This window comes from Pygocentrus nattereri, chromosome 25 (assembly GCF_015220715.1).
Source record: "Pygocentrus nattereri isolate fPygNat1 chromosome 25, fPygNat1.pri, whole genome shotgun sequence".
In the NCBI taxonomy this organism is placed as follows: domain Eukaryota; kingdom Metazoa; phylum Chordata; class Actinopteri; order Characiformes; family Serrasalmidae; genus Pygocentrus; species Pygocentrus nattereri.
In genome coordinates, this window is record NC_051235.1 from 11194496 (window position 1) to 11209347 (window position 14852).

The window sequence follows — 14852 nt, forward strand, 5'->3', positions numbered from 1 at the left end:
TCACATAAATTTTTGGAATTACATCACCAGCACACCTGATTTAACACATTGAAATACTGCTTAGCCACATCAGACATTGGCTCATTACCACAAATAATGCTGGGTGTCCATGAAAGGAGTTTTATAAATGATTAACCGACCACATTCAAAAACATAAAATCACTACGAATTGCCTTCATATTGTTATTCACACATTATTTGCATTATTATATCAGTTGTTTTCTTAGCAAATAAATTGTAAAAAAACACTGTGTGTGTGTGTGTGTGTGTGTGTGTGTGTGTGTGTGTGTCACACTAAGCAATATATTAAATCAAGTCAGTGATGCTGGAATAGACTCTGAGGGAGAACAAAAGTGCTTCTGGCAGAAACGCTCGATTAGAATTATAGCATCACCAGAGAGCTACACAGACGCATGTTCACCCTTCATCCTCTGACGTGATGACTAACGCGCTGACTCATCACAGATCTAGCACACACATAAGTGGATGGATGAATGTGATGGAAAGTCTCTCTTTTTTAAATGAGTGAATCACCGGTTGGTCCTCAGCCTTCACGTTCGGGTCAGAGCATCAGCACACAGTGCACTGATTAATTCTAAACCATTAATCTCTAATTAGTCTTGTAATGCACATCTCACTTACATGTGCTTGGGCAAAAGTCATAAAAGATGTAGCACACCATTTTAGGGCTGTCAGGATTACACGATTAAACTGACTCTTTGATTGAAAGTCATCGAATAAAACATTTTGACAAATCAGCAGTGATTAGTTGGCATGTTCATTTGTAGGATAATGATGCATATATTGAACTCTCTGGTCTCCCTTATAGTAAAAAGTATAGCTTGATGGACACACCCATAAATATAATGTCCAAAAGTATTCAGACACCTCTTCTCATTAGTGAATTCCACTACTTTAAAATGCATCCATTCCTGATGTCAGCTGCTTTTTTACACAAGTTTCTTAATGAACAGACTAATGGGAATGGCCCAAAATGAATTGGAACAAAACCTTGTTACATTAACTCACATTGAAACTTAAGAACATTCCCCCTTTTCAGTAAAGTTACTTTTTTGAAGATACAAGGTTTTGTTTGAAAAGCAACAATATATATGCATATATAGAACACTATAGACATCACTATTCCATTTATAATTAAAAGGCTTTGTGATTGTTCAATTAAGTCAATTTTTACAGTTTTGCTTAATGAAAAATTGATTATTCAGCAAGTTATCAAAATCATTAGAGAGCATTTGATTAGTATTGTAAAAGTCCTACACTGTTTGTCAGAAGCAACAATGTTTACTGGGTTTATATTTTATGAGTAAATTTACGTGTAGAAGTAATTTTCTCCCAGAGTTTATTGGAAATTGAGTTTTGACCTAAGCAAAATGTTTTCATGGCTTAGGATGGATCTTAGAATGTCAGGAACACAAACACTATTATAACTTTTCAGTTGTTTCTCTCTTTTTTTCTCTCGCTCTGTATTCATTGATTAACTTGGCTGTGCTGGTTGTCATGGCACTTGTGTCCAGGTGCGTCAGCATCTGCAGTACGAACAAGGTACCGTTTACTGCTGCTGCAGGAATCAGGAACAGCCAGCGTGTGTCACTTATCTCTTGACGTCATGGAAACGGTGATCGCTGCAGCATCTCTAGGCTGGCTCAGTTTACATCTCTTTCCACCTGCTGCTCTCTCCATCTCTCTCTCTCTCTCTCTTGCTCATTCTTTCTTCCTTACTGATCTATTGCCAAGCACCATTCATCTCTGAGCACACCTTATTAACTTTATTGACACAGTGGCCTCTCTACCTGTTACATCATGTAAGTAGGACTGATATACACTACATTGCCAAAAGTATTCACTCATCCATCCAATTTATTGAATTCAGGTCTTCTAATCACTTCCATAGCCACAGGTGTATAAAACCAAGCACCTAGGCATGTAGACTGCTTCTACAAACATTAGTGAAAGAATGGGTCACTCTCAGGAGCTCAGTGAATTCCAGCAGTGGTAAAGCTCCACGACTGGACTCTAGAGCAGTGGAGACGTGTTCTCTGCACTGACAAATCAGGCTTCTCCATCTGGCAATCCAATGGACAAGTCTGGGTTTGGCAGTTGCCAGGAGAACGGTACTTGTCTGACAGCATTGTGCCAAATGTAAAGTTTTGGTGAAGGGGGGATTATGGTGTGGGATTGTGTAGCACAGAATGTGCTACCCCGGATTCAAGGAGGACACTGGAGGCAGGGTTTAGGGTTGCAGCAGCCATGTTTCAGCTGTTTCAGCTAGTCCAAAACGCCACAGCCAGGGTCCTCAATAAAACTAGAAAATTTGATCATTCCAGTGCTATCATCACTTCATTGGCTGCCTGTTAAATTCCGTATTGATTATAAAATTCTCTTATTGACATATAAAGCCCTACATGGGCTCGCTCCTGAGTACCTGCAAGACCTTATTTCCTATTACGTACCATCACCACTACTCAGATCACAGAGTGCTGGCTTATTAATAGTTCCTAGAATTCATAAGGCTGCAGCTGGGGGAAGAGCTTTTTCTTATAAAGCCCCCAAACTCTGGAATGATCTTCCAGAAAATGTTCAGGACTCAGACACAGTCTCAATCTTTAAGACTAGGCTGAAAACTCACTTGTTCCGTCTAGCTTTTGGTAGGTAATGTTCCCCCTTAGATAAAGGCAGCAGATCCAGGGGTCCATGGACACAGGGAATTATAGTAAACTGAGATGCTGGTGCTGTCGTCCCGCTGCTCGCACATGGTCACTCAGGTTTGTGGAGCGGAGGGATGCCAAACTGTTTCAGAGTCCTGCCATGTCTGTGTGTCCTTCTGGTTCTCTCCTTTTAGTTAAGCTGTCATAGTCAGATCTGCCAGAGTCGTTAGCCACACTCTGGAAATGTCCATATTCCCTGCTTTACATACAACAGACAGAATAAAACTAATTCCCTCTCCCTGCCTTTTTTCCGAGCATACAATCCCCCACATGTCCTTCTTTAGACCAGCTGCCCATGCCCCAGCTACCTCCACCTACCTTGGCCCAATTGCCCACCCTACACTGATGTTTTCATAGACTCCTAGCTGTTATTACTAATAATACTACTGCTATTAATATTAGTAGTATAATCATTTGTAGGTAGTTTTACCAGAGGAGGATGGGCCCCCCATGAAAACCAAAACCTAACCTATGCTGCACACTTTTCAGTGGCTTCTACCTAGACTTTTCAATCCTTTTTTAATTGGAGCTTTTCAGCTCTTCACTCAGTCTCTTGCTGCTAATGCTCGTCTCTCTCTCTCTCTCTCTCTCTCTCTCTCTCTCTCTCTCTCTCTATCTCTCCCTGCCGTCCTCGCCGAGGTTCGTCGCCGCTGGGTGTTCGGTCCCCGCATTCCTGCCGGCTGCAAAGGGTAGGCCGACATCATATTAAACCCGGTGGATTAAGAATGGGATGTCACTCAATTTCACTCAATTTCATATGTGTGTGAAGGTAGATGAGCGAATACTTATGTAAATATAGTGTATATGATATACACTCACCATCCACTTTATTAGGTACAAGTTGCAAATAAAAGGTTGGACCCCCTTTTGCCTTCAGAACTGCCTTAATTCTTTGTGGCATACTTTCAACAAGGTGTTGGAAACATTCCTTAGAGATTTTGGTTGGTTATTTGAGTTCCTGTTGCCTTTCTATCATATCGAACCAGTCTGCCCATTCTCCTCTGACCTCTCACATCAACAAGGCATTTTCGTCCACACAACTGCCACTCACTGGATATTTTCTCTTTTTCGGACCATTCTCTGTAAACCCTAGAGATGATTGTGCGTGAAAATCCCAGTAGATCAGCAGTTTATGAAATACTCAGACCAGCCCGTCTGGCACCAACAACTATGCCACGTTCAAAGTCACTTAAATCACCTTTCTTCCCCATTGTGATGCTCGGTTTGCACTTGCAAGTTGTCTTGACCACCTCTACATGCCTAAATGCATTGAGTTGCAGCCATGTGATTGGCTGATTAGCTATTTGCTAACAAGCCATTGAACATAAGGACACATAAAGTGGCCGGTATGTTATCATTATTATGAGATGTAAACAACGTAATTCACAGAGATTTAATTTGAAATGATTCACTGTAGAGAAACTTGCCAGTGCTGGTGATAGGAGCCAGGGGTCATAATGTACTATATGTTTTTTATTTTTATTTGGTATATTTTTTTTATTAGTTGGTAAATCTGGAAAAATAAGTTTTCCTTGGGGACTATTTTGCCTCTCAGTGCCATACATGTACCCCTTTGCCATGAACGTATACCGAATATACCAAATATACACTTAAACCAAAACCTTATCACAAAACTTTTATAAAAACAAAGTCATCTGCCATGCCAAATTCCTTTTGAGATTATGTAATAACTTTCTGTGAGTGAACTTTTAGAGGCATTACAAACGCTTCAAACGTTTGGTTCCTATTATCTCCTTTGTGAACAATTCTGACTCAGGAAGTTTCTCTAGAATCAAAATCAAATCACTGTAAATTACTTTATATTTTTACATTTTAACCAATTAATTGTGCAGAGCTTTTTAAAAACCACTGGAATTCCCATTAAGCTGCGGTGAGGATGGAAGATTCACCATAGTACTTTCAAACACTTTTCATTTGTGAATTTCTGATGTGCATCAAGGCTGACATGCATGCTCACAGGGATAGGGGTGACGAGGGGGCTGTAGCACCCCTAGATTTCTGGATTGTGTAAATGCAAATGCTAAAATAATAACAGAAATATAATGGAAAAACAGAACTTAAAAATATTGTGAGCATAGTAAAGACCCATGTGTGCTTTTTGTATTTTTATTTTGTTTTATTTATATATGTTCCAAATCATTATAACAATGCATTATAACAATGTACACTGCTCAAAAAAATAAAGGGAACACTCAAATAACACATCCTAGATCTGAATGAATGAAATACTCATTGAATACTTTGTTCTGTACAAAGTTGAATGTGCTGACAACAAAATCACACAAAAATCAATGGAAATCAAGTTTATTAACCAATGGAGGCCTGGATTTGGAGTCACACACAAAATTAAAGTGGAAAAACACACTACAGGCTGATCCAACTTTGATGTAATGTCCTTAAAACAAGTCAAAATGAGGCTCAGTATTGTGTGTGGCCTCCATGTGCCTGTATGACCTCCCTACAATGCCTGGGCATGCTCCTGATGCTCCCTACAATGCCTGGGCATGCTCCTCCCAGACCTGGACTAAAGCATCCACCAACTCCTGGACAGTCTGTGGTGCAACGTGGCGTCGGTGGATGGAGCGAGACATGATGTCCCAGATGTGCTCAATCGGATTCAGGTCTGGGGAACGCGCGGGCCAGTCCATAGCTTCAATGCCTTCATCTTGCAGGAACTGCTGACACACTCCAGCCACATGAGGTCTAGCATTGTCCTGCATTAGGATGAACCCAGGGCCAACCACAGCAGCATATGGTCCCACAAGGGGTCGGAGGATTTCATCTCGGTACCTAATGGCAGTCAGGCTACCTCTGGTGAGCACATGGAGGGCTGTGCGGCCCTCCAAAGAAATGCCACCCCACACCATTACTGACCCACTGCCAAACCGGTCATGCTGAAGGATGTTGCAGGCAGCAGATCGCTCTCCACGGTGTCTCCAGACTCTGTCACGTCTGTCACATGTGCTCAGTGTGAACCTGCTTTCATCTGTGAAGTGCACAGGGCACCAGTGGCGAATTTGCCAATCCTGGTGTTCTCTGGCAAATGCCAAGCATCCTGCACAGTGTTGGGCTGTGAGCACAACCCCCATCTGTGGACGTTGGGCCCTCATACCTCATGGAGTCGGTTTCTAACCATTTGTGCAGACACATGCACATTTGTGGCCTGCTGGAGGTCATTTTGCAGGGCTCTGGCAGTGCTCCTCCTGTTCCTCGTTGCACAAAGGCGGAGGTAGCAGTCCTGCTGCTGGGTTGTTGCCCTCCTATAGCCTCCCCCACGTCTCCTGGTGTACTGGCCTGTCTCCTGGTAGCGCCTCCAGCGTCTGGACACTACGCTGACAGACACAGCAAACCTTCCACAGCTCACATTGATGTGCCATCCTGGACAAGCTGCACTACCTGAGCCATTTGTGTGGGTTGCAGAGTCCGTCTCATGCTACCACGAGTGTGAAAGCACCACCAACATTCAAAAGTGACCAAAACATCAGCCAGAAAGCATAGGTACTGAGAAGTGGTCTGTGGTCCCCACCTGCAGAACCACTCCTTTATTGAGTGTGTCTTGCTAATTGCCAATAATTTCCACCTCTTGTCAAGGATTCAAGGATTCAAGGAGATTTTATTGTCATTCGCATCGCATGGTACATGAGGTGGAACGAAATTAAGATCTCATGGTCCAGTTTACACCCAAGAGCTGTTATTAAAATAGATAAATAAATAGAAAGTACACAAGAGAGGGAGAGTAGGAAGTTAGCAGCAATATGAAGTCCAGAGTGCAAGTTTGCTATAGCAGCATGATATTGACTTAGAGCAGTGGATAAAGTGTCTAGATAAAGTGTCTCAGTGCGGTTTAAAGTGACAGTGCCTGTAACAGTACTTGTTCTTGTAAGTGTCAGTTGGAATTTAGGAGCCTTACAGCTTCTGGTATGAAGCTGTTTCTGAGTCTGGTTGTTTTGCACTTGATGCTCCGCAGCCTCCTGCCTGAGGGGAGCGGGACAAAAAGTGCATGTGCTGGGTGGGTGGGATCCTTCCTGATGCAGGTAGCCCTTTTCCTGCATCTGGAGGTGTAAATGTCTGTGGTGCTGGGGAGGCTGACTCCAGCAATCCTCTGTGCAGCCTTCACCACCCTCTGCAGTGCTTTCCTATCTGCAGCAGAGCAGCTTCCATGCCACACGTTGATGCTGGAGCACACGACGCTCTCCACCACACATCTGTAGAAGGAGGTGAGGACTGCCCTCTCGAGTCCAGCTCGTCTCAGCCTCCTGAGGAAGTAGAGCTGCTGATGTGCCTTCCTGACCAGAGTGGAAGTGTTGTTGCTCCAGGTGAGGTTGCTGCTCAGGTGCACACCCAAGTACCTGTAGCTGTCGACCACTTCCACCTCAGAACCTCCAATGTGCAGAGGGAGGTGGTCATGATGGCCCCTTCTGAAGTCCACAATCATCTCCTTCGTCTTCTTTACGTTGATGCAGAGGTTGTTTTCTCTGCACCAACCCTCCAGGTGTTCCACCTCCTGCCTGTAGTTGGACTCATCTCTGTTTGTGATGCATCCAACCACTGCTGTGTCGTCCGCAAACTTCACAATATGACAGCCTGGATGGATAGGTGAGCAGTCATATTCCATTTGCACAACAGCATGTAAAATTGATTGTCAATCAGTGTTGCTTCCTAAGTGGACAGTTTGATTTCACAGAAGTTTGATTTACTTGGAGTTATATTGTGTTGTTTAAGTGTTCCCTTTATTTTTTTGAGCAGTGTATTTAGAGTGAAGTGAACTGCTTTCCTTCCAGCTGGCTGCTTTAGGGGCATGTGGCTAAAACACAAGCAGGGGTTGTAGGTTATTTATGTTGCCCGACATGGCTTATTGTTGTATTTACAATGCAAACAAAAAAAGAAGAAGAAGAAGAAGAAGAAGAAGAAAAAAAAATCAGTTAAGGTAACTATCTTCCTGTCACGACTGGGCAGGGAGAAGACAAGCGTGGAAAAATTAGGTAAACATGCAAAATACACAACATAAAAAACACAACAACATGGTGATACAGTCCAGGGTTCGAAGCACGGCGAATCAATATCAGAGGCAAGGCAAAAATGGAAAGGAAAAAAGGTCATACATGGAGAATACACAATCATTACAAGAACACTTTGTAGAGTTGGGACGGAACTGCAAACAATACTCGGCAAGTACAACAGGGAACAAAGGTGTATATATACTAGGGAGACCAGGTGAAGGCAAACTAGAGCTCAGGTGACTGAGATCTGGTTAGAGTCATGTGATCCTTGGGACGTGTGATGCAAGAGTCCTGGGCATTATGGGAGTCTGAGTCCGTGGATAAGTTTTCGCTGTCAGAAGCCACGTTTACATGCAGCCTCATAATCGGAATAGTCTAGTCTCATTGAAGCCATTCGGAATACAGTTTCTATCTGATTGAACGAGGTGGGTAAACCTCTAAATAATGTGTAAACGCCTGAATCCGATTACATTCCAATCGGAACGTGTAAGTATTTTCTTCACATGTGCATTGCGTCATAGCGAAATGTTTATTCATCATGTCGGAGCAGAAACTGGTCTGCAGAAGAGACGAAGTTTATGCTCTGAGCTTTAAAAGATGGCGGTGGGACGGACTTATGTGTCTCAGAACACAACGTCTTCCTCTCGCCGCTTCCTTTATAAGGACATGTGAAGTACGTTTTTCTGAGTATGACATCAGTTTAAACCAATTAAAAACACAAGAGCGCCAACTGGACCTCACGTGATGTTCACTGCCATGGTAACATTTACTGTAAGCGCTACTCCACGCATGCGCGTCATTTTGCATCGGATTACTTGTAGCAAGTATGTAAACGAAGATTTTCATCAGATTGTTGAATAGAGTGTGCATATAATCACCTCAGTCTGAATCTGTAATCCGATTGTTTTCAAACATTTGAAATGAAAATGAAAAAAAAAAAAAACACAAAACAAAAATAAAAAAAACAGTGCATTTTTGCATGACTTTTGTACATCACCTAAAAATGTAAGCAGCCCCAACTTAAAATGCTTCCTGGTGTCCCTACATGATTAAAGTTTAAAGTTATATAAAGAATTTACTCCTTTTGTGCAACACTCCACATGCCACCTCTATGACCCAGAAGGAGAAGCGACTTAGAAGATGAGTGTGTGTGTGTGTGTGTGTGTGTGTGTGTGTGTGTGTGTGTGTGTGTGTGTCTACAGGCAACTTTTAGCATACCCATTAGTAGAGCAGAAGGAACATCTGGTAGTTCCCTCCAACACAGCTCAACCTACTGCTTTTCCCAGTATCTGAACATGAGAAATTATGACTTTAGCATTGAAGGTTTGTAGTTAGTCACATTTAAGCTCAAATTTAGGCAGCTTCTGAAAAAAAGTTGCAAGCACTTGCTAGCTAGCTATATCTACAACTAGATAGTTTTTGTAACTATATACATGGATGCTGCATCGGCTTGTGCATTGTCTGTCAATGTTACTGCAACACTGGTCCAGGCAAATTGTCATGGCTGGCAGAAGACTGAACTGGAAAAAAGATGCCTCAGTTATGTGTAGCTTGGGGCTGAACAAACTGTCATACAATCCAATAGTTATTAATAGTGATAACTAGTTAGCTATACAAACTGAGACTTCATAATATAAACTAAATCGACCATATTATCATCTATATTGCCGTTTTTCTGCCAACTAGGCTGGACGATAAAATCATAACAATAATTATTGCAATATAACTTTGCTCGATAGAAATATGAAACATTTTCTATGACTGTTCAATATAATAGACCATTGTCACAGTTTCACAATATAGTGACATTCTTTCTGCCTGTTAAGATGCTTTCCTATAGATGTGGACTATCTAATTTCACAGATCCCACCCTGTATGATGTAACAACACAATGGCCGCCATGTGAGTAAGGTGAATTGAGGATATTTCATTTCAAGGCTCGAAAAAAGTATGTCTGTCAGAGGAAACTGATTGAAATGTTTATATGCCAAGCGTGTTTGTACTGCAGTATGTTCCAGCTTGGTCCTCCATGTTGAGCCCACCATGCTTCCCAGTCAAGCAATCTGTAATGCAATTTGGACAGCGGCACCTAACCAAGGGTTCAAGCTGTTCCTGCGATGAGATGACCTTTTTTTTATTATACAGTTGTCTTTACATTGCCCTCCAGCACCACCAGAGCAAATGTATGGAAGCCTGTTGCTTAGATACCCAGCTCCATAGAGTTTTGCTATTCATGACTGCTTTTGTTCAAGATTTTTTTTCTGAACCATTATTTGGCTCGGAAATGCAGGTCAAAGCATCTTCTCGTTTACAAGCCTGGGGTTAAGGTGAATCGTGAAGGCTGATGTCCTACTTTGGCACACCCCTGCAGGAACCTGGAATCAAGTGGCTCACTCCAGGGCACAATGGCACAGACAGAAAAAAGGCACAGATATTAGAACCGGCAGCCCTCTGGGTCTGAGTCAACATGTTTCTTGGAATAGAAGCGTGATCCACTGAGCCACCATTGCCTTCTTAATCTCCACTTCTAGAAAAGTGAAAATGAGAGACAATGACCAGTTCCCACATTCATAAAGCTTATTGGAGTTGGAATGCTTTTCTAGAATCAGTTCCTGTCAATAATGTTATTGTAAATAAGAGAAGAATCCTATATCAGTACTCCTACTCTGAGAAGCTCTGTGAATATGACTCTTACAGCATTATGAAGAAGGCTCTTGAGAGGGACTGGTAGCTATGTAACATTTAGAACAAAATATCTGCAGTAATTAAAGTTTCCTTGAATTAACTACATTCATTAAATTTAAGGTACTTAAATGGTTCATGGCTTGGACATGCTGTTCTAGGAAAAACCTTTGCAGCACATAGAGAGCTCTAAAGGTTCTGCACAATCACACATCTCACTTGCAAAAATTATTCTTTGAATGGTTCTTCTGGGGCATGACTTTAAAGAACATTTTGTTTTAAAAAGTGCACTCACAATGAGTTCCCAGTTTATTAGGTACATCTTCGTTACATCTACATTCACTGGCCATTTTATCAGAGAAACTTAAATACAAAATTAAAAAGCCCCTTGTGCTCAAATATCACTGCAGCTACCATGCAACTACCACATTAGCTTCACTGCTATGCAAAGAATGGTCCAACATAGAAATAATATCTGGTCAGCAGTGTTCCTATGGCTGTCCCATTCCAGTGCTGGATAGGGTACAAATTGTGCAACAGATACAGCTACAGTTAGTAACTGTAAACCTACAAAGTGGACCTAAATGGTAAGTATAGCTGATAAAATGGCCAATAAGTGTAGATACAAGGTAACTACAATTCACTGTGCACTAGCAGTCATCTACTCTCCTCACATACTCATTACAAGTTCTATAGTTTTACTGTTTTCCACATTTTCAAATAGGTTTGAAGATAATAGAACTATGATGTAACATATATGATAGTATGCAGTGATGGTGAAACAAATCAAGACTGTCTTATATTTTAGACTCTTCAAAATAGTCTCCCTTTGCAGCTATGTATACTCCTGCTGTTCTTTAAACAAGCTTCATGAGGAACCTGGATTGCATTTCCAACAGACTTGAAGAAGTTTCACATATGGTGAGTGCTTGTTGGCTGCCAAATACTTGTTGGGGGGACATTAATGAAAAATGATTTAAAAAACACCATTTATGCTTGTCTTAAAATGTAAAGCATTTAAAGAGATTTAAAAGGATAATTCATGTGTGTCTAATGTTTTGATTGGTACTAGATCTAGCTGTTCATGAGCTGAAGCAGATCAGGGGTTGCCATTCAGTACAGCTTCTGCTGAAAAGACCATGAGCATAGCAGGACAAAACATTTGAGTGGCACCTGATTTTCATACATGTAGAGAATTATAGAGTGCCCAGTGAGAACACTGGCATGTCTTTGTTCTGTTTAGAGGGAGGCAGACCCAAACTGGATAAAACCATTCGTCTTGAAGAGGGTATTTCAACACTATTTCCTTTACTTCCCTCTGAAGGTCATCACCCCTTTTTCTTCTCTCTGCACCAGCTACACTGACACACTCACTCGCACACATCTACCTATTGAAATATTGAAGTACACTGATGGCTATCGGCAGTGCCTGGTTTCCAGAAGGGGCAGTGTTACACAAGCTAGCATTGTAAGCATCATTTTGCAGCTGGGGGATTGTTCTCTCAACTTGAGCCTGACTGCACGTATGAGCAGTAGTGTGAACAGGTGTCAGTCAATTGTTAGAAATGGAAAACAAGCTTTGCCAGGACTGTTTACTGAATGAGGCACTGTAAAACTCTAAAGGGAAAGCACAATATACATTATATTTCCAAAAATATTCGCTCCTCTGCCTTCATATGCATATGAAATTGAGTGAGATCCCATTCTTAATCCATAGGGTTTAATATGATGTCAGCCCACTCTTTGCAGCTATAACAGCTTCAATTCTTCTGGGAAGGCTTTCCACAAGGTGTAGGAGTGTGTTTATGGGAATTTTTTACCATTTTTCCAGAAGCGCATTTGTGAGGTCAGACATTGATGCTGGACGAGAAGGCCTGGCTCTCAGTCTGCACTCTAATTCATCCAAAGGTGTTTTATCAGGTTGAGGTCAGGACTCTGTGCAGGACAGTTAAGTTCTTCCTCATCAAACTCGCTCATCCATGTCTTTATGGACCTTGCTTTGTGCACTGGTCATGTTGGAACAGGAAGGGGCCATCCCCAAACTGTTCCCACAAAGTTGGGAGCATGAAATTGTCCAAAATCATTTGGTCTGCTGAAGCATTAAGTGTTCCTTAAAAAACAACCCCACAACATAATCCCTGCTCCACCAGACTTTACACTTGGCACAATGCAGTCAGACATGTACCGTTCTCCTGGCAACCGCCAAATCCAGAGTCATGCATTGCATTGCCAGATGTAGAAGCATCCAGAGGACACATCTCCACTGCTCCACTGAGTCCAGTGGCGGCACTTAACACCACTCCATTTGACGCTTTGCATTGTGCTTGTTGATGTAAGGCTTGGATACAGCTGCCCGGCCTTGGAAACTCTTTCCACACACTGTTTTTGAGCTAATCTGAAGGCCACATGAAGTTTGGAGGTCTGTAGTGATTGACTCTGCAGAAAGTTGGCGACGTCTGATCACTATATGCCTCAACATCCGCTGACCCTGCTCTGTCATTTTGCATGGCCTAGCACTTCATGGCCGAGTTTTCATGACTGGACTTGTTGCACAGGTGGCATCCTATCACGGTCCCATGCTGGAATTCATTGAGTTCCTGAGAGCGACCCATTCTTTCATTAATGTTTGTAGAAGAAGTCTACATGCTTATGTGCTTGGTTTTATACACCCATGTCTATGAAGGTGATTGGAATACCTGAATTCAATTATTTGGATGGGTGAGTGAATATGTTGTGTCCCTTACAAGCTTCAAATAAAACATATAAAATGCATGATGGTCTATCATAGTAGTAACACGACTCATAAACTGCTAATGTCAGCTCTGTGAAATTAGCAGCATTTCAGCAGCTAAATAGGCTTTTAGTACTTTTGTAAAAGGCAGACTAAAATGAAGCCAAATGTGAAAATGTAAAATGTACATCTTAAATTGCCATTTGCAATTTTTTAATGTTTCTCCATTCAAAAGTTGATATAGAGAGAGAAAAACAGAGAAGTTGTTTATGTGAGCTCATGAATCTCTGACTCACTGTCACAGCAATGCCATATTACACCAGCTATCTGCATGCATAATAAATGAATAACTGTGTTTCAGGATTTAAATTTCAACATCTACAACAAAATGAAAATATCTCTGTATCTCCTCACACAGTCATGCAGCCAAAATGACATTTTTTGTCCCTCTGACTTCTTAAGCCAAGGCATGCTTGTGTACTTTTTGGAACCAAGTAGAATATTTGCACTTTTTGGATGTTTTAGCTTTTTAATGCTGGTCTAAATAGAGAATTCTTTAGCAAAGTAAATGAGCTCAGCTGCATTTTTTGTTTTCATTTGTTCGTCAGACGCAATACACTAAAAATGATGGGTTTTTTAGTTTGCCTTCTTTTTTATGGTTATAATTTTAGCAAACCTCAAAAAACAAAAGGCGTCTCTCTGGAATCCTGTGTTGTGTTTGGTGTGTGTTTGTGTTGAGGGGTGGTGATGTGGCCAGAGTAATTGTAATATTCTTTAAGCGTGGTCTTCTGCAGACACACCCCTATTTAAAAAGTGGTCTCGGTAGAAGCCAGATGGCAGTAATTTGCTTGTCTCAGAGTTTACACTTTTCTCTAAACAAGAAGCTTTTCCACCTGAATTTATAGGCCCATGACTAGAGGTGATTAGAAATCGCATAGATTCACAAAATTTCACTGAGAAATGATTGCCCATTCACACACATTAAAATACAATGTATTATTTATTTGTTTAGTTGTATTTAGTCTAATGTTATTGTTTTTTCTTCAAATAAACAATTCTGACTGCCCAGATGAATAGCTTTGTGTACCATTTTTCTTAGACTCACAATATTCTTTTATTATACTTGCACAATATTCAGTGGACCCCAAAAAACACTTTAACCATTTACCCGTTGGCAAAGTTTAATGATCTTTTGGTTCCTTGTAAAATGTTTAACAAAATGATTTTTTTTGAAAAAAACACTTTTAGCTCAATATCAAACTCAGTAGACTCTTTGTATGGAGAAAGCCAAGTGAATATATATCTACCCCAATATAAAGAGCAAAACATTAGGCCTTAACAGCAAATCATTAAACAAATAGATAAAGTACCTTAGCATGGAATATTTGTCCCTTTGATTTTGGAAATCCTGTGATAAAACTTGCAGAGAATCTTTTACAGAAAAAAAGAGTCAATATTTTTACACTGAACATTGATGGTTTCAAACAGTTTAAATATTAATCAAATATTGCCAAGCCTGTTTGTGTTTAATGTAAGGTATATATCGCTGCTGTCAGAAGAAAACCTCCATTTTAAACATTTTTCAGTTGGCATAATTTGAAAATCACCCTTTACTGTTGTGTGTAAATCCATGATGAATGGATAAAAAGATGGCCCAAAATTCTGGTTCTGGTCAATAGTATTCATTATTGC